General features: G+C 41.1%; 1 long non-coding RNA gene across 1 annotated transcript in view; it reads left to right on the forward strand.

Moving 5' to 3' along the window:
- The window catches only part of LOC148127716 (uncharacterized), a 35,878-nt gene that overhangs the window by 6,703 nt on the left and 5,321 nt on the right, over positions 1-23,854 (forward strand). The gene's annotated exons all lie outside the window — the stretch shown is intronic.

Here is a 23,854-nt window from a genome sequence, read left to right on the forward strand (position 1 = left end):
TGCATCCCTCATGAAGAAAGCATCTCTGAAGGGATCCTCTCTTGTTCTCTGGAAAATAAAGGGCAAGAGAGGAGAGAAGTGCTTTCCGATTTGAAGATTCTTTTACTGGAATTTTACACTAAAGGTAGTATTAGTACTAATAGTTTTGGTTCTTGTGTGGACTAGCTTGAAGGATGGACACATCCACATCCATCAGTTCAGGAAGGGATGTTAGGATGTCCCTCCCTCGTGAAATTAGAATTATGGAAGTCAAGAAGTTAGACTTTCTGATCTAATTGGTCACAATCATCTGGAACAAACTTTTCCATGAGATTTGAGTGACCTCCACACTTGCCATCTTCAGGAGAACAGCAAAGACAGAGCTTGTTCGGAAGCCTTTTGGTGAACTGAAAACTATTTGTTTAGAAGCATATTGAATCTTATGTTAATTTTTTCTCAGTTTTTAATTCTGTTGAATTATGTTTATTTTAGTTACATTTTCATATCGGTATTATTGCTGGTGTTATTATTGTGTAGGATCTAAAGATTGACAAGTAGAAAGTTCATGCAGTAACTATCATGCCCCTGTTGAGTCTGACTCTGAGGGAAAGGAGGAACAGCTGACAGGGAGTGGAAGTGTGGCTCCGGGGGTTGTGGAGGAAGCTGGGGAAGGGCACAGGCTGGCTGGGCAGTCAGAGGAGGACCCAGGCCCATCCCCTCTCCATCCTAGGGCATGCAGGGAGGAGAGGATAAGGGAGAAACATGAATGGCATGGTCTACGGGGGAGGAAAGGGCCTTGATCCCCTTCATGGGCTCAGCTGTGAGAACTGGTTAAAAGGACAGACTGCGCATGAGCCAGTGCTAGAAACAAAGCATGAAAATATTTCTAGTCTGTCCGTTCTTACCTGAGTTTGGTGTCCTTCCCAGTGTGTATTCCAATATCTGTGGACATCTTCAAGCCCTTATCTTGCCTGGTTCCCTTAGTTGCTTCAGTGTGGTTTGTGTTGTTTTTTTTCTATTTATAATTTATAGGTATTTTTGGTTTAAACAGCATTTCCTCCTTTTTGCAACTGTTTGTGGAGGAGTTTTTTTGTATCCAGTCAAGGGTATTTGGAGCTTTGAAGCCAAGTTGAAGGAATTAAAGGGACTTCACCTGTTTTTATGCCTGTCTTGTTTTTGTATCCCACCGTGGGTCATCACAGTAACTATTACTAAATAAGGAAATCCATCTGCACAATTCAAGAAACCTGAATATTTGCTCGTACAAATGCTAAATATTAAATTCTTGTAAGCAAAACACGTGCAACTGTTTTTTAAAGTATCCCCAGATGTCTTTCCAGTCTCTACTTGACTATTTGAGATACAATTGGGAAACCATGATGTTTCACCAAATTTTTCATGTTGTGTTTAACACAGAAAATATTCAAAGAATTTGGCATCAATTCTTCATTTTGGATTTTTTTCACCTGAGTAGTTTAAAGTAGAAGCAGGAATATTCTTTTTTAGGGCAAGTGGTTTTCAAGCAGGGCCGATGTCCAAGGCCAAATGCAGTTGAGGTACTCTGAGTCTAAGCTGTATATCAAGGCTCATTTTAAGCTAATTTCAAACCTGATAGCTCACCAAAACCGGTAGAAAGGGAGAGGAATGTAGCCCTGCTAATTTTCCCAAAGGTCACCAAGAGATTAATAAGAAGCAGAGAAAAGCCTTTTTGATGCCTGCAGTCCATTACAAACTAAATGAGTAAAGTTACCAGATCTGGGCTGCAAAATTCTGGGTCTTCACTAGGTGGCACCAAAATGTTTGATTTTTCAGTAATCTTTTTGTGCTATCTCATGGTCATTGTTCTTTTTTTTCCAATCCAGTTCTCATAGCCCTATAAAAAGGGCCAATAAGCAAACCCTATTCTATCATAGCTAGTAGAGAGATCTCCAGGGGTGAGGGCTACTGCACAGCATTTTCCTTTATAGATCTGATGAAATGTAGTCTGGATTCCCAGGAGGGAAGTAGTAGTCTGGGTGCAAAGAGACAGCAGAACTTGGAAAGTTTGGTTGGTAGAAAGAGGCTCCTCCCTAGCTTTTCCTGCACTTGTGGTTATGCAAATAGTTGCTTTAGTATGGCAAGATTCTGTCTCTAGGTGAAGAAATGAGACTGCTCTAAAGAAATGAGACTACATTAGTACTCTTAATATGTTGTTTTTGTTCTTGGGCCTGATAATATACCAATTAATGTACCAGCAATCTGAATTTTAACTTTATCTTCTACATAATATACAAGTCTTTGCAGCAAAAAAATGACAATTCTATAATCAGACAATCTCTCATGTGAAAATTGATGTTGCAGAGTACAAAAAAAATCTTGTAATAAACTGTTTGACTAGATAGAGTCCTAGGAGTAATATTTATATGAATTTTAAAAATTGCTTTGCATGCCTTTTTATTTCAAGGAAACTTCAAACAGTGATATCACAAAATGTAGGCACTAAAATTTAAAACTTAATTCAGAATCTCAATTGTCTAGCAAACATGGATATAGATTTCTGTACTGTACTTTAGCTTCTGAGCCACATTGGATTAATTTTTGTTTCTGTTAGTGGCAAATTAAGAAAAAAAATTACCCTAGATTTATTATCTTGATTCTTTCAATACAGCTTGTTTTTAGTCAAAAGCAACAGAAGAATATCTAAATATTGTACAATTCATAACTAGATTTCTATCCTTAATGAGAACAATAAAAGCTTCAGTTATCTTTTCTAGACCCCAGTTCTCCAGTCTCTACAGAGAAGCCACAGGAAGAAAACCTCATTTACGTACAAGTTCACCACAGTAAATCACATGTGCAGCAAGGTGGAAATAACAGGCTTCTAAATTGTGCCGATTACATAAACAGTTAGAAAACTTGGCCTGCAAACAAGTCAGTGAAAGTTTAATGGAAAGGTGAGGAGGCAAAGCTGTTTATTCTCTGTAAATTGCATCCGATGGGTTTGCAAATTTTCTTTTAAAAAACATATTATTTTCCAAGGACATGAAGGCATGAAGCAATTATGTTAGGATGATCACTTTGCATTCTTCACATTGGATTCTGTTAGTTTCCATGAGAACATTGTATATTTAACAAAATATATGTTGTTTTGCATTCAAGAATTGCTTGAGTATTTATTAAGGTAATCCCATATATTTTGACAAGGTATTCTGCAATAAAAAACATATGGACAATGTGCTAAAACAGAACCTCTCTATACTCCTTTAATTGCAATCAAGGACTGATAGTCTTAAGACACAGTGACAGATAGCATACGAGTATGTAGCATGACTCATTTTCAAGAGAAATACTGCTGCATTCTGGTTGATCAAAAGCAGGAAACAACAGAAATCTCATGAGATTGTCTGTCTCAAAATGTTTCCAAGCCAGTCTCATATGATTATATGCATGAAGCTAAACCACAAAATTCTTTGGGGACCTTTCCATCGCTGATGTGAATATGAAGGCACACCACAGGTTGTGCACATGTTGCTAGGGTCAGTGGGCTGATTGCTTAAGAGGACATCAAACTGTTCTGTGCCATTTGTAAATGTTAGATGTTTGGTGATGCCTTGCAAATGTATTTGTAAAAAATATTCTTTTCACCCCAAACAATTGGTTGACTGGAACTAATTATATAAACATGTAGCCGTTATATTGCATTGGTTGGCTATCAATCTGTTTCTGAGCATACAGAGAGTCCTCAATATACTTTATTTTATTTTATTTATTTGATTTGTCAATCGCTTACAAGATACAGGTATAAGAATAAACATAGTTTTGAATACATGAGATAGATACTTATAAAAAAAATAAAAAGAAACAATAGGACAGGGATGGTAGGCACAATTGGTGTGCTTATGCACGTACCCTACAGGCCTCTTAGGAAAGGGGTGAGGTCAATAGTAGACAATCTAAGGTTAAAGTTTTTGGGTTTGGGGAAGAAACCACAGAGTCAGGTAGAGTATTCCAAACATTGACCACTCTGTTGTTGAAGTCATATTTTCTGAAGTCAAGTTTGTTCCGGTTAACCTTGAGTTTGTATCTATTGTGTGCTCTTATATTGCTATGATTGAAGCTGAAGTATTCATTTGCAGGTAGGACATTGCAATGTATGATTTTATATACTATATTTAGATCAGACCAAAGGCAGCGTAGTTCTAGGTTTTCTAGGTCTAGAGTTTCAAGTCTGGTGGCATAAGGTATTCTGCAATGAGTAGAGGAGCAGAGAACTCTTCTTGTGAAATATTTCTGGACTTTCTCAATTGTGTTTATATCAGATACATGATATGGGTTCCAGACTGATGAGCTATATTCAAGTATAGGTCTAGCTAGTGTTTTGTATGCTCTAGTTACTAGTGTGTTATTACCAGAGAAGAAGCTATGTAGGATTAGGTTAACAACTCTTAATGCCTTTTTGGCTATGTAGTTACAGTGGGCTCTAGCACTTAGATCATTAGAGATGAGTACTCCAAGGTCCTTGACAGAGTTTGGATCCTCAACAAGGTCTTGACTATTCAGCTTGTATTTTATTTTCTGATTTTTTTTTGCCAATATGTAAGACAAAGCATTTATTTGTTGAGATTTGAAGTTGCCATTTGTTTGACCATTCTGATACATAGTCGAGGTCTTTTTGAAGGGTAACAGTATTGTCCATGGTGTTGAATAGCTTTACATCATCAGCGAAGAGAATGCAGTTGCTCTTTATATGATTACAGAGATCATTTATGTAGAGTATGAAGAGAGTTGGTCCTAGAACACTGCCTTGGGGGGCACCACTGTTGACAGGTACAGAATTTGATAGGATGCTCCCAATTTTGACCATTTGTTGTCTGTTTGACAGGAATGCTTCTATCCAGTTATGCTGTTGTCCAGAGATACCATAAGATTTTAGTTTTAGGAGTAGTTTGTCATGTACCACTGAATCAAAGGTTTTACAGAAGTCTATGTAGACTGTCACGATTGGAACAATTGCTATTGTTAAGTAAAATGGTTAAGGGAGTCCTGCACAATTTTATGACTTTTTTGCCATGGTTGTTAAGTGAATCTTTGTAGTCAAATAAATCATGCAGCCATTAAGGAAATCCTGCTTCCCTCTTGACTTTGCTTGTCAGAAGTTAGCTGGAAAAATTGCAAATGGCAATCACTTGACCCCAGGAAGCTGCAAAATGTCAACTGACAAGCACCTGAATTTTGATCATGTGACCTTGGGGATGTTCTGACCCAGGCTTCATCAAACTTAATAAAAGACAAACTGAATCTAAGAGTAAAACCTTTTTTAATGTGATGCTGGGAATTACTTACATTCCCAGCCAAAATTCATTGTACACAATTCCTCTAGATAAGAGTATGCCTTTCAGTGCTGTACAGTGGTGGGATTCAGCCAGTTCACACCAGTTCGGGAGAACCGGTTGTTAACTTTCTGAGCGGTTTGATGAACTGGTTGTTAGAAGACATCATTAGGGCAGAGAATCAGTTGTTAAATCATTTGAATCCCTCCACTGGTGCTGTAGAATGCTTGCCAAGAAACAGAAGTCCAATTAAGGCTTAACATTAACCAACCCAAAAACCTAGAAAAAACCGACCAGAGTACAAAGCTTCACAAAGGACTCGGAGATTACTGAACTGCTTTGCTTCCTGCAAAGCTCTTCGTCATTGAGGACTGACTTTTATCCCTTATGGGAGGGGCAATCAACTCCCAGCCTTACTCCCAAGTCGCCCCTTCTGCATCAGCTGCTCTCGCCTTTTAGCAGCTCTGTGCACACGCACACTGGGAACAGGCTCCCCAGGTTCCTCTGCTTTGCTGCTGCCAGACTCCGAAAGCTCTGAAGGCAGCACCCCACTCTCAGATGGTCCTGGCCCCATCCCTGCATTGGATGCAGGACCCTCGTCCAAGTCTTCGCCAGACTCCCTTTTGTCCTCACTGTCCGATACCTCTGCCATCTGCACTGACTGCCAGCGAACCACAACGGGGGAATGCTGTGATGGTCGTGTGAGTATTGGCTGCAAGTTCCTTTTTTCAGTGCCATTCTAATGTTGAACAGCCACTAAATGAATGGTTGCAAGTCAAGGATTACCTGTAATTCCAAAAACCTGAAGCGTACTTGGCTATTCTTTTCCATATAACTTGGCCACCTTCTTAAATATCAGCTTCTTTAAGACCTTAGAGCTGTGTTCCATGGCAGTTCTATTGAGTTCTTTCTCTCATAATCTTGATTCTTTAGCCAGGACTCATTTTATCCATGAAGTAACTATGTGGTTATGCTAAACAGCTATGTGTGATTTTGGTCACACTTAGTCCATATGATTTTTGGCCACCCGTTGCATTATTACTGTATTTACTTATCTAATGTTATCATTTTATTTATATATTTCTCTAGAACTTACTGGGAATTTACTCCTAAGTAGACACAATGGGCTTTATAATTGAGTACATGCTAATAGGAGGGAACATAAATGAAAGCACAAGTAGAAACTCGCAGTAAAAGATGTTTACGGTATACATTTATAAACCGTGAAATTGGATACACTAAATCTCTGTACATTTCCACAGTTATGAAATATGAAATGTGGTTTGCTTTAACGAAAAAGAAAAAAATGAAACAAAAAGCCATTCCTGAAGGTTTATTACTGGCTGACTTTCTGGTCTCTTTCAGCTTGTTTATGGCAGCTGCCAATTTGCGTCACTGGGCTGCTTTTGTGGTTGTGTCTATGGCCCATTGGACACTCTGGTTCATGAAATAGTTCAGCATGTTAAGATCAACTAGAATGACCTGGTGTCCTTTTGCAAAATATGCCACAAAGGAGATTAACAAATGTCTAAATATAACATATGGCTGATGGTGTAGAATATAGATAGAGAATCTAATGTAACTTTGAATATCTCTGCTTTAAAGGCATTATTTCATTTGACGAGGTATTTTTAAAAAGCATATCTACACTAAATGTTCAGCACTATTAAGTCTTTAATTTAATTGCAGCATTTAATTGTGGTGAAATGGATTGAGATACAGCATATGACAATCTCAATATGACAGCCATTACTCAGGTTAAAGATTTATATAAACAAGCAGTACAAGCTTTATGTCAATTTATATAAACAAGCATACCCACTTACAGTATGAAGCTATGCTGGGACATAAAACTAAGCCACTGGGATGCTTTAAAACTATGAAGTAGATTTGGATGGAGGTTAAATTTGGATGGAGAAGCAATTTCTGTCCAAGAGCCAGTCAGAATTCAGACAAATACGAAGGAGATATAGTCAAGGAAACAGATCTCAGTTAAAAGCTTGAGTATTCAATGTCCTTTTACCAAGGGGATGATAACACCATTTTGCCTATTCCACTGATATTTCCTGGTGCTGCTGGCCACAGCTACTACAATTGGCACTGCCAACCACTTGCAGTTGAAGAGGGTACTTATTTCTGAAGCTTCTGGTGAGGATCATTGATGTCTCCAAATGAGTGGGGACAACTTTATAGTGGAAAACAGCAACCAGATAGTGAATGGTGGCAGGCAAAGTGTCTCTGGACAAAGACGAGATCATGAGATTACCCATTTACACTCTGAACATCTGTTCCTCGTGAGTAAACTGCAGGACTTTGCATTCCATTTGAAAGCCGAGCAGCAGGGAATTGAGGGATTCCATCTATGCTCCCATGTGTAATGTAGCCATTAACGGACACAAAGTTCAGCCAAGCCTCATTTCTTAAATATTTTTGGAGTTTATTAATTTGCCACTAAGAGAGTTTTTCTGAATATCAGAATAAGATTCTATTGATGAATTATCGATTTCGGGGGATTACAAAGGAATAAACCAAAATAAAGGTTTTAAGACATAGGAACTACCAAAAACTTAACAAGGAGTCAATGGAAGAAAGTTTAAAATGGATAAAGGGACCAGTTAGTTTGAAAGACTATTTTTTTAAGTGAAAGTCATTTTGAATGAATAAGAATTAAAGTAGACAAACAAACCAGGCAACCATGGAAACATTTATTGTTTATTATTAGACAATTTGTGGATTTTACAAATGAAAAGATAAGGGTAACATGAGCCAGGTTGGTGCTTATCATAATTATAGTGAAATGGATTGTTATATAACTACAGGATGATTTATAAAAAGAATTGGGGGGAAATTATTTCATTGGATACAACAAAAAATGAATATTAATCCAGAATTTATATAGATTTGTTAGGGTAGAAGTTCATTTGCATGGGATTAAGACTTTGGTACTGGGAATTTATGTCCTAAATAAGAATAAAGTATTGTTATATAAATGACTTTTAGGAAGACTAATAGGTTTTCTTATAAAAAAGACTGTATGATGGGGGATTGGAATTGAATTCATTCCCCACAAGTGGATAGAATTTTTGAGAAAAGCATTAAAATCAATTAGAATATATTACCAAAAGTTTTCTTTATTTGATGACAATGGAGGTCTGGTTGAAGTGTGAAGACCAAAAAGGCAATTCAAGAAAATGTGCTTATTTTTCACAATGACATAAATTCTTTTCAAGAAGAAATATAATTTCAAGTTCCAAGAAATAGACTATTAAGGTTTCTAAAGTAGAGGTACACCAAGGACTATTTCAGATCATAATCCTGTAAATTTGGTTTATAAAAGAAACCTTAATTTTTCTAGACAGAGACTGAACAAAATGTTACAAAAGAAGCAATAGTGGAAGATTGAAAAAAGAAATTGGAATAATTTGTTTACTATAATTTAGGCAAGGGCACTGGTTTAACAATGGTTTGGCATGAAAAGCTTTTATAAGAGGTCATTTTATGCAACATAATAGTCAACTCAGAAAGAAGAGGTAAGAGAAAACACCAGTTATTTTGTATGACAAAGAATAATTACCCACAATGGAAACGTGATGGGTGAAGATTATGGAACTTAATGAGATGGCTAAATTGACTTCTTTGATCAGGGAAAAGATCACCTTATGATCAGGTTGTCAGTGCAATTCCAGATGCTACTTTTTGTAAGGAACCCATTTGCCTAGTTATGCCTAGTCAGCCAAGAGCTGATGATTTCACAAGAGTTATCCATGCTTTGGTTACATCTCATTTTTTCTAGGTGTACAAATGCAACTTCTTTGTCATAGAGTACCCTTAATAAGTGCCCAAAATGTTTGATGAATACATGAAATGAGGCACTATAGCATAATCTGATTATACATAAGAAATATTTTTAAAATGAACACAGCAGACAGAGACTAATTTTAACTTGTAAAACAGCAGCTTTAATGGCATAGGTATAAAACTTTTAAATAGTATGCTGAAATGACTATGGTATTCAAAACAAGGAAAAACTCTTAAAAGCATTCCTGCTGTGCCTGTTTTGGAGCAAATGACCTGAATTCCCATGCTGGAGAGGAGTGCACAGCTAAAATGCAATATATATTTTTCAAAAGCAATAAATGAAAACAAACATGAGAAGCCAAAGAATTGTCTCCAGTGAAAAAATCTTGTTATTCATAAATAAGTTTTTTTTATTGCTGCTCTAAATTTTAGCACACCTCACTGGGGAAAAGAAATTTCTTTTATTAAAAAGTATTTTTAAAAAAGACTTCAAAATTGTTTAGACAAAGAAAGAGGTTCAAAGTACAGCAACAGAAATTACACATAACCTATTCATTTAGTGCTTGTAATCACAGTACGTAGGACAATAAATGAGCAATATTTTAATTGTTATCCTGTTAGCTACTTTCAGAATGTTGTTTGAAAAGCAGATAGAAATCTAATTGAAAAGGGATTTATGTTCCCTATGGACAGACAGAGTAGTTTCACTTATTGCATTGATACTACAGGGGAGATCAAATACTCTGCTATAATAATGATAATTTACTGCATAAAAATATGAATGCTTAGTAAATCCTCACTCTAAAAGAGGTTTTTGTCTTCATTCAAGCCAGTAATAAAGAAGTGGAGTCCAGAAATTAAAGACATAATGAGTATCTCTATCCCCCCAACCCAAAATAAACAATAAAGCCAACCCAGAAATTCCTGCAAAATAAAAGCTATAACAGAGAAAGAGAGTATTTATATTGTTTCTTCACCACAATATTTTGAGACAATCCTCCAGGTTAATATCTTTATAGTAGATGTGGCAGTTATTGTGACAGCATCCTTATTAAAAGAACAAGATAAATTGAGCCTTTAAACACACTGTATAAGAAGTAAGCAGGTTTACTTGAAGTTTGGCATTGATTTATTATGTTTGGATTAAATCTTTGAGAACCGTAATTTGTTAAGTTACATTTTTCTAAAATTATAATACAGAGGCATAACATGTCAACATTTGATATGTATTTAATGTACTGCTAGTTCCCTTAAAACTAAAAAAAAAGGCATGTGTACTATTACTGGTGCATGTATTTCCTCCTATAAATGTCATAATAACAGCTGCATAATGTAATTATATTGCAATCATTCCTGAATGTGCCCTGCCCACATACAGTACATGCTAAAGCAGTATTCATGATTAGACTTCATGAATTCATGAGTTCAAGCCTTGAATGAAAGACTAAGTACCTTATTAGGGACATCAGCTATAACATGCTTAAGTTTAGGTATATCTACCTTTACCGTATAGTGTCAAGACTATAATTAAACCAACTGAAACATTATACTGTAAAATATACAGTGAAATCAATTTAACTAATTACACTTTTGACACAATCTCCAGAACATCAAAACATTCAGACAGGGTGTTTAGAATAGCTTCCCCAACATCTGGTGGTCTCCAGATGTGTTGTGATTATAACTCTGAGAATTTCTAACCAAAGACAGCAGCCATTATGGAAGATGAATTCCCAATTAACCCTGGAATCACTCAAATCACTCTTCTAGTTGGAATATATAATCGAGGTAAGGAATTTGGATTACATAAATCAGGAATTATACAGCTGCCACTTTTTCTTGAGAATTAGCAACACTTGTCGGATAAAAGTTTTTATTATGGTATAATTTTACTGCAGGTTTTCTCAAAACTAAACTAACCATCATCCTGCAGGTGAACAAGTTTTCAATGTGGAAAATAAAGTGAAAATCCCCCATGGGAAGGACCTGAAGTTCTGGAAGCAGAAGAAGCAACTTTCCTCCTCTTTTTGGCTTTCACTCTCACATCACAGATTATTGAGCTGATGGGTAGTAGCTGCCTGCTTCTAAATCCTCCTACCTTCCTCCCAGTCTTGGGTTGTTTGGGAGTGGGTTTTTAATATTATTGTAATCTAGGAGAAAAGCTATACAGGTAAATAGCTTTTCTAGCATTGGGAATGTTTTTGTCTTCATTCAGGGCAGTAATAAAAAAAATAAGAATCCAGAAATTCAAGACATAATGAGTATGGACAACTCTATCCTCACCACCACCTGAAGTAAACAATAAAGCCAGACATTCCTGCAAAATAAAAGCTATAACGGAGAGAGAAAGTATTTATACTGTTTCTTCACCACAATATTTTGAGACAATCCCTCAGGTTAATATCTTTATGGTAGATGTGGCAGCTATTGTGACAGCATCCTTATTAAAAGAACAAGATAGATCGAGCTATTAAATACACTGTATAAGAAATAAGCAAAGCCAGCTTGATAAAGTATACCACAACCTACCACTTAATAAGATAGAAAAATGTGGGTAAGACAGCATCACCACCAGATGAATTTGTAACTGGCTGACCAACTGCACTCAATGTGTAGTCCTCAATGGAAGAGCATATATGCATGGGGTACCCCAAGGCTCTGTTTTAGGCCCAGTACTCTTCACCATTTTCATCAATGATTTGGATGAGGAGATAGATGGGGGACTCATCAAATTTGCAGAGGACACCAATCTGGCAGGAATAGCCAACACTCCAGAAGATAGCCTTAAAATAATAGAAGTACCTTGACAGACTTGAATATTGGGCGCTACCTAACAAAATGAAATTCAGTGGAGAAAAATGGAAGGTTCTACATTTACATGAGTTAAGGGGAACTGAGAAGAAGTGCAGAGGAGCAAGGTAAATTGAGCTGCTGGTTGCATCTCCATCACATTTGAACTTCCCAAAGGCTGTTAAGAAGAGCTGCTATTTGAATTAAGGTGAACTGAGAAGAAATGCAGAGGAACAAGGTAGGCCCTTGGAGTCCTAATGGACAATCACTTAAATGTGACCCAGCCATGTGCTACAGCTGCCAAAAAAGTCAACCAAGTTCTAGGCTGCATTAACAGAGGGATAGAATCAAAATCACATGAAGTGTTAATACCACTTTATAATGCCTTGGTAAGACCACACTTGGGATAAATACACCCAGTTTTGGTTGCTATGATATAAAAAAGATGTTGAGATTCTAGAAAGAGTGCAGAGAAGAGCAACAAAGATGATTAGGGGACTGGAGGCTAAAGCATATAAAGAACAGTTGCTGGAATTGGGTATGTCTAGTTTGATGAAAAGAAGGAGTAGGGCTGTAATAATAGTAGTGTTCCAATATCTCAGGGGTTGCCACAAACAAGAAGGAGTCAACCAACCTATTCTCCAAAGCACCTGAAGGCAGGAGAAGAAGCAATGGATGGAAACTAATAAAGAAGAGCAGCAACCTAGAACTAAGAAGAAATTTCCTGACAGTGAGAACAATTCATCAGTGGAACAACTTGCCTCCAGAAGTTGTGAATTCTCCAACACTGAAAGTTTTTAAGAAGAGTGTCTACTGAGTCCGTCATGATTTTTTTGCAATTCTATCGTGATGGCTTTAACTCTGAGGTTGGGGGTGGGGTGGGGAAATCATAGTTCAGTAGAGAATGTGCTTTGCATGTAGAAGATTCCCTTGTTCGCGCTCTAAAATCTACAAGTAGAAATAAGAAGGATCCATGACCTTAGCCTCTGCTACTTAAGTAATATTGTATTGAGTTAGTGGACCTATATAGTTTAACTCAGTAAAAGATAATTTTTTTGATCCAATACTATTGTATGCTTTTTAATTGACTCTACCCCATACTCTTTATTAGTGGTGAGATTCAAATTTTTTACTACCAGTTCTGTGGGTGTGGCTTGGTGGGTGTGACAGGAGAAGGATACTCGCCAGTCAGAGGTGGTATTGGCCAGTTCTCTGAACTACTCAAAATTTCCACTACTGGTTCTCCAGAACTGGTCAGAACCTGCTGGACACCACCTCTGCTCTTTATGCTGTCTTGAACTGATTGGTCCAACAATAACATAGGATTAGCCTAGCATGTCTTGCAGCCACAGCAAGGAAGTGCTTTGAATGGAGCATAAATAGCTATATACTGTAAGTTTCCTATAAACACTGTTGGCACAAGTTTAAAAGCAGCAGCTGTACTTCTATTCCAGCCACAGGTGTTGAAGCAGTGTAATAGTAAACACGCAGTAATAGTTCAGTGGCAGACAGGCCGGTAGTATATTCACATTGCCAGATATCTGCTGCTCCTAACTGCTGTAATCATCACTACTGTTCTACATTGCTATTTGGGTAGGTGGGTTGAGGACACATTTCATTAAATTAGTGGTTTCTATATACCAATGAAAAACGTGTATTAACAGCTCAGTTTATAAAGAATGACACATATTATATTGCTTTGCAAAATTCATTATGGACAACAGTCCTACACAAAATATTTCAATGTTTTTTTTAAAAAACATACTTTCATATTTTATCCAACAATCCTGTTTGCTGTAACCAGGCATTTTCTTTGCAGACAATGTTAAAGAAACACCAATATATTTTCATAAATACACAATGGAGACTGATTAGCCATCTGTCAAGGAGCTTTCACTGGGTGTCCAGAATTCCCGCATTGGAAAGGTTAGATCAGATTATTGCCAACACACCAGTGGTGGGATTCAATTTTTTTTACTACCGGTTCTGTGGGCGTGGCATGGCTTGGTGGGCATGGAAGGATACTGTAAAATCTCCATTCCCATCCCATCCACCTGCTTTCCAGCTCTGTTTTCCTGTGCAGGGCAACAAAAGAAGAGCCAGCCGATCAGCTGGGACTTCGGAGGCAGAGAATAGATGGGGGCGGGGCCAGTCAGAGGTTGTATTTGCCGGTTCTCTGAACTACTCAAATTTTCCACTACCGGTTCTCCACAGAACCTGCTTGTTATGTCCTTGGGGCTGACACCAGTTCCCCATCAGGTCCGCAATTCTTGCGGGGGCGTTCTTAGTCCCCATTGGCTGGCTCCCTTCGACAGTCGGCTATAAAAGCCGGCTGCTAGGTTGAGCCAGCTGCTGTTCGCTGGTAGGTCTGCTGTTAGCTGCAGACGCGACAGCCCCCTTTATTCCCATGAATAAAGTGCGTTATGACTGAAGCTCTGGTGTGGCCTCCCTTCTTTCCGAACTTAACATTTGGCGACGAGGGTGGGATCTGGCCAGCCAGCAGCTATACAAGAGCTGAAAATCACGAATCTGAAGCGCTGAACCGTAGCCGCGACGTTGAGAGCTCGGTCAGCCATTGAGAAGGAATCGAAGCGGAGCGTGTAGCCGCTCAAGAACACAAACTAGCTACAAGAAAGTGGGCACTGAGAGCCTCAGCCGCCCAACAACAAACTTGCCAGAATTGCGTGTAGCGAAGCTCCAGCGCGACGCTCACGACCGCTAAATCTAGGCGCGAGATTTAAATCGCTGTCAGCGCGCAGCTGCAGCATCGCCGCCTCGCCCTTGTAAGGGCGCGAAATTCAAACAGACGTCAGTTATAGCGTCTGTTCCAGCCGCCAAGGGCTGCAGAGAGCGAGAAAACCCAGAGAGATTCCACGAGCTGAATCACCAGACCGAAATTGCACTGCGAGCGCAGCTGCTACCTGTACAACCCAGAGAGAACTCAGAAGCTGAACACTCGTTAACAGCACTACAAACTGTAGCTGCTACCCTTCCAGGGCCTGTATTCCCAGTGAGACTTATTGTACCTGCCGCAAGCGGAACCAGTCATGAATGCGAATCCGGCGTTCCAGCCATTCAAACCAGACGAAGATAAATGGGACTCTTATAAAAACCAGTTTAACCATTATATTGATGCTGTGGGTCTGGCTGACGCTACAGACAACAAAAAGAAGTCTTTCTTCCTGAGCTACTGCGGGGCCACCGTATTTGACACGGCAACAGCACTGTTCGCCCCAAGAGAACTCAAGAATGTCCCATGGTCTGAGCTACTGGAGACCCTCTCCAATCATTATTCGCCAAAACCGTCACAGATCGCGAGACGCTTCGCCTTCGCATGAGGAAGCAAGCGGAGGGAGAAACCATAAACCAATATATGGCAGCCCTCAGAACCGCAGCCCTGCACTGTGAATTTAAAGGCTACCTTGATGACATGCTCCTGGACCAACTTGTCTGCGGGGTCAAGGATACAAGACTACAGAGGCGGTTGTTGGCAAGGAAGGACCTCAACCTAGCACAAGCCATTGAGGAAGCCCTGGCTACAGATTTGGCAATACAGTCAGCGGCTGAAATACAGGGAAGCACCCCCAAAGGTAATCCAGTCACTGTACATTCTGAGGAGGCAGTGAACGAAGAAGAGCCCATCGAGCAATCTGAAGTGCACCGTCTCAAACTATTCAAGCAGCCACAGGTAGGAACTAGACCGAGAGAAGGCAACGTACCTAGGCACACCCCGCTGTGCCTCTCCTGTGGGGTCCCCATGCCAGAGCAACGTGCAGGTTCAAAAGTGCCACCTGCAACAACTGCAGCAGAAGAGGACACATCGCTAGGGTGTGCCAGGCAGCACACGTGGCTCCACAAAAGCCACCATCTTACGCCCCCTCGGGGCCATCCAGGCAAGTAGAAAACTGTTTTACATGCTATCAAGCTAACCATACCTTCTTAACACCCAATAAAATTAAACTCTCCATTCATTTAGAAGGTAAACCCTGCCTAATGGAGGTCGATACCGGGTCAGCGCTCTCGATTATTTCATGGAGCACGCTCAAGAAGATACGGCCCAGCCTGTCCAGGAAACAGCTGCAGAAGAGTCGCCTATCCTTACGAGACTACCAAGGAAAGAACATTCCAGTAATCGGAACAGGCAAGTTCCTAGTCAAATTCAGAACCTTTAAAGGACACCTGCCATTAGTGGTAGTTGATGGTGCCCTTCCTAGTCTTTTGGGGTTGGATTGGTTCCCCTCTCTTGGCCTTAACTTAACGGGGGTTCATGCTGTCTCGTCCTCTGACACCGACTCACTATTCTCTGATTACGCTGACGTTTTCAGCGATGAATTGGGGTGCTACAAGGGCACACCTATTTCTTTCTCAGTGGACCCCCAGGCAGTTCCCATCCGTTTGAAACCGCGGAGAGTGCCATTCGCTCTGCGTTCTAAGCTGGATGTGGAACTAGACAAATTGTTAAAACAAAGGGTCATCGAACCCACGGATTTTGCTAAGTGGGAGACACCTATTGTCACACCCCTCAAAAAAGATGGTAGTATAAGGATGTGTTCAGACTACAAGACCACAATAAATCGCTATTTACAGACTAGCGCATACCCAGTGCCAGTAATCCAGCATTTACTGCACACATTCGAACCCGGAAAGATATTCGCCAAATTGGATATGTCACAGGCTTACCAACAGTTTCCTGTAGACAACCAAACGGCCGAATTGCAAACCATTGTTACCCACAGAGGGGCCTTCCGATGCAAGCGCCTCCAATTTGGTGTGAGTGTCGCCCCGGGCATATTCCAGTCGTTAATGGAACGGATCCTACAGGGCCTCCCTGGCATGGTTCCGTACTTTGATGACATCTTGGTTTCCGCCCGGGACAGAACACAGCTTTTCCTCAGAGTTAGAGGGGTGTTGGACAGATTCAGACAGCATGGCCTCAAACTAAAAAAAGAAAAATGCACCATAGCCACTAAGCAGGTGGACTTTCTCGGGTACCGAACAGACGCCTCTGGCATCCACCCGGTAGAATCAAAGGTTAAAGCCATTCACGAGGCACCCACACCGTCGTCCAAACCAGAACTACAAGCCTTCCTAGGCCTGCTTAACTTCTATGCATCATTTCTGCCGCACAAGGCATCAGTGGCAGAACCACTGCATAGACTCTTAGATAAAAATGTTCCATGGCACTGGGGACCCAAAGAGGAATACGCTTTCAGGGCAGTCAAGTCACTCCTCACTTCAGACGCTGTACTGATCCAATTCAACCAGAACCTACCGCTAGTTTTGGCAGCAGATGCCTCGCCCTTCGGAATTGGGGCCGTATTAAGTCATAGACTACCCAACGGGTCCGAAGCCCCCATTGCGTTCTTCTCTAGAACATTTTCAATGACAGAACGCAACTATAGCCAAATCGACAAAGAGGCCCTAGCTGCCGTAGCAGCTGTTAAAAAATTTCATGAATTTCTATTTGGGCACAACTTCGAACTGGTTACAGACCACAAACCGTTGTTGGGGCTTCTCTCCGGAGAAAAGCAAACACCACAAGTCTTGTCTCCCCGAATGACAAGATGGACTTTATTCCTGGCAGCATATTCATACAAGTTAGTGCACCGTCCAGGAAAAAATCTCAGCCATGCAGACGCCCTCAGCCGGTGCCCGCTACCAACGCCTGTGGAGGATCCGGCCCCAGTCCACACCATCTTTGACACCAGTGAGTTCAGAATTCCAATCACTGCGAGAGACATTGCCTTCCAATCCAGGAAGGACAAACTGATCGCCCAGGTCCTGGACTGGGTACGGAGGGGGTGGCCGGGCAGTAACCCTTCTAACGAATTTTCACCCTTTAAAGTCCGCCAACAGGAACTTTCCAGTTTACAGGGTTGTCTGCTATGGGGGACCAGAGTTGTCATTCCAGAATCACTACGCAGACCCGTCCTGAAGGCATTACATGAAGGGCACCCCGGCATTGTACGAATGAAGGCGTTGGCACGGAGCTATGTATGGTGGCCGGGCATGGACGACGAAATTGCAAAATGGGTAAGCTCCTGCCGTCCCTGTCAAGAATCCCGGCCAGCGCCCCCAGTAACCCCTCCCACCAAATGGGAAAGCGCCAACGCACCATGGTCTCGTCTACATGTTGACCTGGCCGGCCCATTCCATGGCAAAACATTCCTAATAGTAGTAGACTCATTTTCTAAATGGATCGATGTGGCACTCCTACTCTCAACCACCACACGAGCAATCGCCCAAGCACTGACTCGTTTGTTCCTCACACACGGTCTCCCAGACACCATTGTGTCGGATAACGGTCCTCAATTTACGTCCACAGACTTCAGCCGGTATGTCGCCAACCTAGGCATCCGGCACATCCTAACGGCTCCCTTTCACCCCTCGAGCAATGGGCTGGCCGAACGAGCAGTCAGAACAACCAAAGAGGCCCTCGCCAGGTTCTCCCAAGATGACTGGCATTCCAGACTCTCTAGATTCCTTATAAGCCAACACTCGACCCCGTGCACGGTCACAAACAAGTCACCGGCAGAGCTACTGATGGGCAGACGCTTAAGGACAATACTAGACAGGCTGCACCCTCACTATTGCCCAGATACACCCATTGGGTCTAACAGTAGGGTCAGGAGTTTTGTCTTACAGGATCAAGTCTTCACCAGAAATTACGCGGGAGACCCGTTGTGGGTACCTGGCAGGATCGTGGCCATCACGGGCCCAGGTCGTACCACGTCCAGTTAGAAGACGGGCGCATTTGGCGGAGACACCTGGATCAGTTGAGGAGCCGGCAGAACAAGCACGCCGCCACCGACCCAGAGACCACAGCAACATTCCAGGCACCGCATCCGGCACCTAGCTGGGACACGCAGAGTAACCTGCCTCCACCAACCGAACCGAGGGAGCAGACGGCTGACCGTGACCATCCTACAGAATCAACATCCATCCCCAGCAGCTCCCCAACCGCACCGGGAGACCGCAGCGACTCGACAACCCGGCCGGCGACCGGCGAGCAAGGTCGGGTGGCTGGACAGCTACCAAGGGACCAAATCCCCGCTGTCCCGAACTCTGTGCCACCCGCTCCTACACCCGAACTAAGACGATCAGAGCGGCAACACAAACCGCCTTCATACTTTAAAGACTACTCATGTTTGTATCTGGGGGGGAAGGGGTGTTATGTCCTTGGGGCTGACACCAGTTCCCCATCAGGTCCGCAATTCTTGCGGGGGCGTTCTTAGTCCCCATTGGCTGGCTCCCTTCGACAGTCGGCTATAAAAGCTGGCTGCTAGGTTGAGCCAGCTGCTGTTCGCTGGTAGGTCTGCTGTTAGCTGCAGACGCAACAGCCCCCTTTATTCCCATGAATAAAGTGTGTTATGACTGAAGCTCTGGTGTGGCCTCCCTTCTTTCCGAACATAACACTGCTGAATACCACCTCTGCAACACACTTTGCAAGACTTTTATTCTATAATAAGATATCTCTAGTAAGGAGGGGCTACCAACAGGATAGAGCTGAATTTGTTTCCCTGAAGTCAAAGAGCCAAAATGGATGAATAGAATTTGAGGATAACAGACATGTTAGCAACCCCACTTTAATGAGGGGACCTATCAGCTCCCATCCCTCTTTCAAATGCTTCCCATTTAAAACAGCCTCCTTGACCAGAGCTATAAAGCTAAGTCAATTAAAAAGCATAAGCTAAGATTTAGAGGCATTTTGTGAAGCATGAAAAACTTGGAACGGAAATGAAACTTTTTCCCTTTGAGGGCTTCCTCTGTTCTTTTATGTCTTTCAAATGATCCCATCCACTTTCAATTAGTACTTCCTGCTTTTTAAAAAATAAGGTTTTTTTCCCCCTATCAGATCTGTGGTGGGAAACTGATCCATCCATCCTGTCAAGAAAGGTCAAGATCCTTATCTTTCTTCAAAGATTTGGAAAGAGAATGCCTGTCATGCGTTGTGGGAATAAATAGCTATGGGAGAACACAGAAATACATAGGCTCACCCCCGCACACATTTCTTATAAAATAGTCATAGATGGTATATGTCTGTCTATTGCACATTTGCTTTAAAAGCATATTTCTGCCAGTCATGAACAGATAAATGCAAACTTGCTCATTCTCATAAGGGGCCCAAAAGGCCTTGTCTGAATGCCAAAAGCAATTCTACATGCTGCCTTGATTCTGTCTGTTATATTTATCTATTTTGCCTGGTATACTTATGTAGCTCCCATGATGATATGTTTTAACTGCAGTAATGAAAAAAATATTGTGACTGAATTCGAAACTGTTCTTGAGAGTCTGATATTTATCCTATGCACATCACATTCTCAATTTAAAAATTGTAAGGGCCATGAAGTTCCTTTGCAATACTAATGTCTATTTTTTGCAAAATTAGAGCAACTTCTTTAATTTGCCAAGGAGGTTGAAATTGGCATTACAGGCAGGCCTTGGGTTACAAATGAGATCCATTCCTAAAAAACTGTCTTTAAATTGAATTTGTAGATAAGCCAGAATAGATAGTTAGCATTAGTTAGTCAAAACTTTGTCTTAGTATATATTTTATATTTCTATGCACATTGTAAGCCGCTTAACAAACACTTCCAAGTTCACAGAAACATCTTGCATATCGGAAGGAGCATTCATGATCTGACATAAATAGCAGATGGCATTCTCCTTCCTTGAGATGGGAAGTTACTTTAATATAAGAGGCTTTATGGCAGCTTGTTTGAGTTGTCCATAAATCAGGCATTCTTAATCCAGGAATTGCTTGAATATAAAGAGATACCATGAAGCTTTTTGGACTTTCGTATGATAACTGGAATTACATATTACATCAAATTCTGGAAATCTTCTGTTTTAACCGATAAATCGTTTCAATAGGGTAGTATGAGACTAGAGCTAATAGACTGAAGAATATTCAACACTGAGGAAATTACTCATCTCTGAAAAAACCTCAGATGTTATCCCAGTGGTCTTGCGGCCCTAATGGCGGGGGGGTATCAGCTTTGGAAGCCATATTGAGATTTGATGATCCCAGGCTGCCACAAGCCTGAGAAAGTGGGGTGGGTGGGGTTTAACGGAGTACCTCTAAGTAGACAAAATAAAATTCTTTTGTTAGTTCAAGGTCATTGAGTATGGCACAGAATGAATTAAGAATCTTACTTTAGGAAAGATTGTGATTGGGCCATGTGATGTGATGACGGCCAAGTGGCGGGTGGGGTGGGGGTGAATTTGTAGTTTTGAATATTGCAAGGAAGCCCGGAAACTTTCAGATTCAGGATTCCACAGATGTGCCAGTTACTATCTAAATAAAGCAATTTTTGAGAGATGTCTGTCTCGGAATTATTGGCTGAAAAGGAGGGTTGCTGAAATGCTGACAGGGGGAATATTACCAAGGGTGGGCTTCAAAATTTTTAGCAACGGGTTCTCCGCCAGGTTACTGGGTGGGCATGGCCATGGTGGGCATAGCCTAATTGGCCTCCTGCACCATAGTGGGGAAGGGGTTGCCTTCCCCAGGCTCCAGAGGCTCTCTGGAAACCAAAAACGAGGTGGGGTGGGCGGGCCCAGCCAGGAATGGAATTTGGGGGTTGTCCGAACTGCACAGAATCTTCGCTAGGGGCTCTCCCGAACCCCCGCAGACCCCCAGAAGCCCACCCCTGAGTGTTACACTGGAGGAGGTTGCCAGGCCAATAGCAAATGCTCCTCCCCCCTCCCCATGTACATTCTGCTCCCTCCCTCGCCATCTTTTAGTTATGAAATATATTTTTTGTGATTGCAGCAAACAAGTTAAATAGAAATAAAAAAAAGAAATAGAAGAATGTAGTTAATGGAAAATACCAGCCCAAGAAGTGACTTGACTATAGAAAACTTGATAACAATGAAGGCCTTTTGAAAATTCGGTGCTGTCTTTGGTGAGAAAAATGCATGATCCAATCTGAAAAGACAGATCAACTGTAATTCAAGCAGAGGAAATAATATTAAAGCCTGGTTAATGAGGGAAAATAAAGCAGATGTTTAAGAGTTCTCTGAAAATATCTAACATCCTTTACGTGTTAATAGATAATGTAATCAAAAGTTCTGTCATCCATATGGCCTGGATGAGCCTTCCATTCAGCTACGTTGCTGCATTAATTACCAGTTAAATAAAATGCAAGGGATGGAATTAATCCTTTTATTAAAACAGCAGGAATTTTGCAGTGGGCGGCTACATCATTCATAAAGCTAAAGGGCAAAACCAGATACAGGTAATCCTTGGTTTATGACCACAAATTAGCCCAAAATTTCTGTTGTTAAGTGAGACATTGAGTTTTGCCCCATTTTACAACCTTTCTTGCCTCAGTTGTTAAGTGAATCATCGCAGTTAATAAATTAATAACCAGTTGTTAAGTGAATCCGGCTTCCCCATTGACTGCTTATTGGAAGGTCGCAAAAGGTGATCACATGACCTTGGGACAAAGCAATGGTCATAAATATGAATCAGTTGCCAAGCATCTGAATTTTGATCACATGATCATGGGGGTGCTGCAAAGGTCATAATTGTGAAAAATGGTCATAAGTCACTTTTTTTAGTGCCGTTGTAACTTTGAATGGTCACTAAATGAACTGCTGTATGTCGAGGACTATGTGTGTTGCATGTTCTAAGCAAACAGCATTCATATTTCATTTCTACCTCTTTCTCACTCACTCCCAGTTACTTTAGTTCTAGAAGGGGAAGGTTGCTGAATAGCCAAGATCATTGTTCTGACCAAAGCTTCCTGAGATCGTAACTAAGCACACACTTAGTTAAAACAACTCTTGTTTTATTTCAATGCTGGGAATTATGTTCATTCCCAGCCTGTAATGAATCCCAGTCCCCCAAGTTAAGCACCCACCTTTCTCTCCTTTGAATTGCTGCCAACAACTAGAGTGCCAAATGAACTATAAAAAAAACCCAACCGAAGTACAAAGTCCACACAGAGCTTGAAGGATTAATCCGAACAGAACAAATGACTTTGCTTCCTACAAAGTTTTCTTCACCTTTGACTGTCCTTTATACCTTATGGGAGGGCCAATCACCTCCAAGCCTTACTCCCGAGCCGCCTCTTTTGTCTTAGCTGCTCTCACCTTCTAGCAGCTCTGTGCACACAGACACTGGGAACAGGCTCCCCTTGTTCCTCTACCTCACTGCTGTCAGACTCCGGAGGCTCTGAAGGCAGCACTCCACTCCCAGATGGTCCTGGCCCCATCTCTGCATTGGATGCAGGACCCTCGTCTGAATCCTCCTGGACCGGTCCCCGTTCTTCCCTACTGTCCAATTCTGCTGCTGTCTGCACAGGCTGCCAGTGAACCACAACAATCATTTGAAATTTCTGGGCATCCTAGCATCGTAAGCAGGATCTTTTAGAAATGGCAGAGGGATCTTAATTATTGTTTGATTACCATGACTAATTATCATAAATGCTGTAACATTTGATTGATTTCAGCTTACTATGTTATGCATGCCATAAGTTTATTAGTTAGTACAATGTGTGATCCCAGACAATTCTGACTTATTCGGAAATCTTTTCCTTATTGTTAAAGTAAATGATTTATTTACTGAATGTAAAATAAAAATTAATAATTTTGAGATGTTGATGAGTCACGGTTTTCCAAGTGTCCTTTTGCACAATATAATAAAGTACATGAGCATGTGAACATGCATGTGTAGCTTGATTACATGCTCTGCAGTGGAATATATCCTTATTTGAGAGCTTAGATCACAGAACTTTCAGTGATTATACTTTTAACCTTTTGCCATCTCTTGGCCTCTAGATGTACTGGGACAGCAATTATCAGAAATGTATGAATTTTCTGGCTGGGAGTTGTCATTCTGGGAGTTATGATCCCTAAATATCTGGAGGATACTAAATTGAAAAAGCAGAATTAGTTATATTCCATGCCGTGAAGTTCATCTGCAAAGAGATATGGGAGATAATCCAGGTTTTGCAAAACTGCTGCAAAAATAA

Source organism: Pseudonaja textilis, chromosome 1 (assembly GCF_049901715.1).
Source record: "Pseudonaja textilis isolate UNSWEBS1 chromosome 1, rPseTex1.2, whole genome shotgun sequence".
Lineage (NCBI taxonomy): Eukaryota > Metazoa > Chordata > Lepidosauria > Squamata > Elapidae > Pseudonaja > Pseudonaja textilis.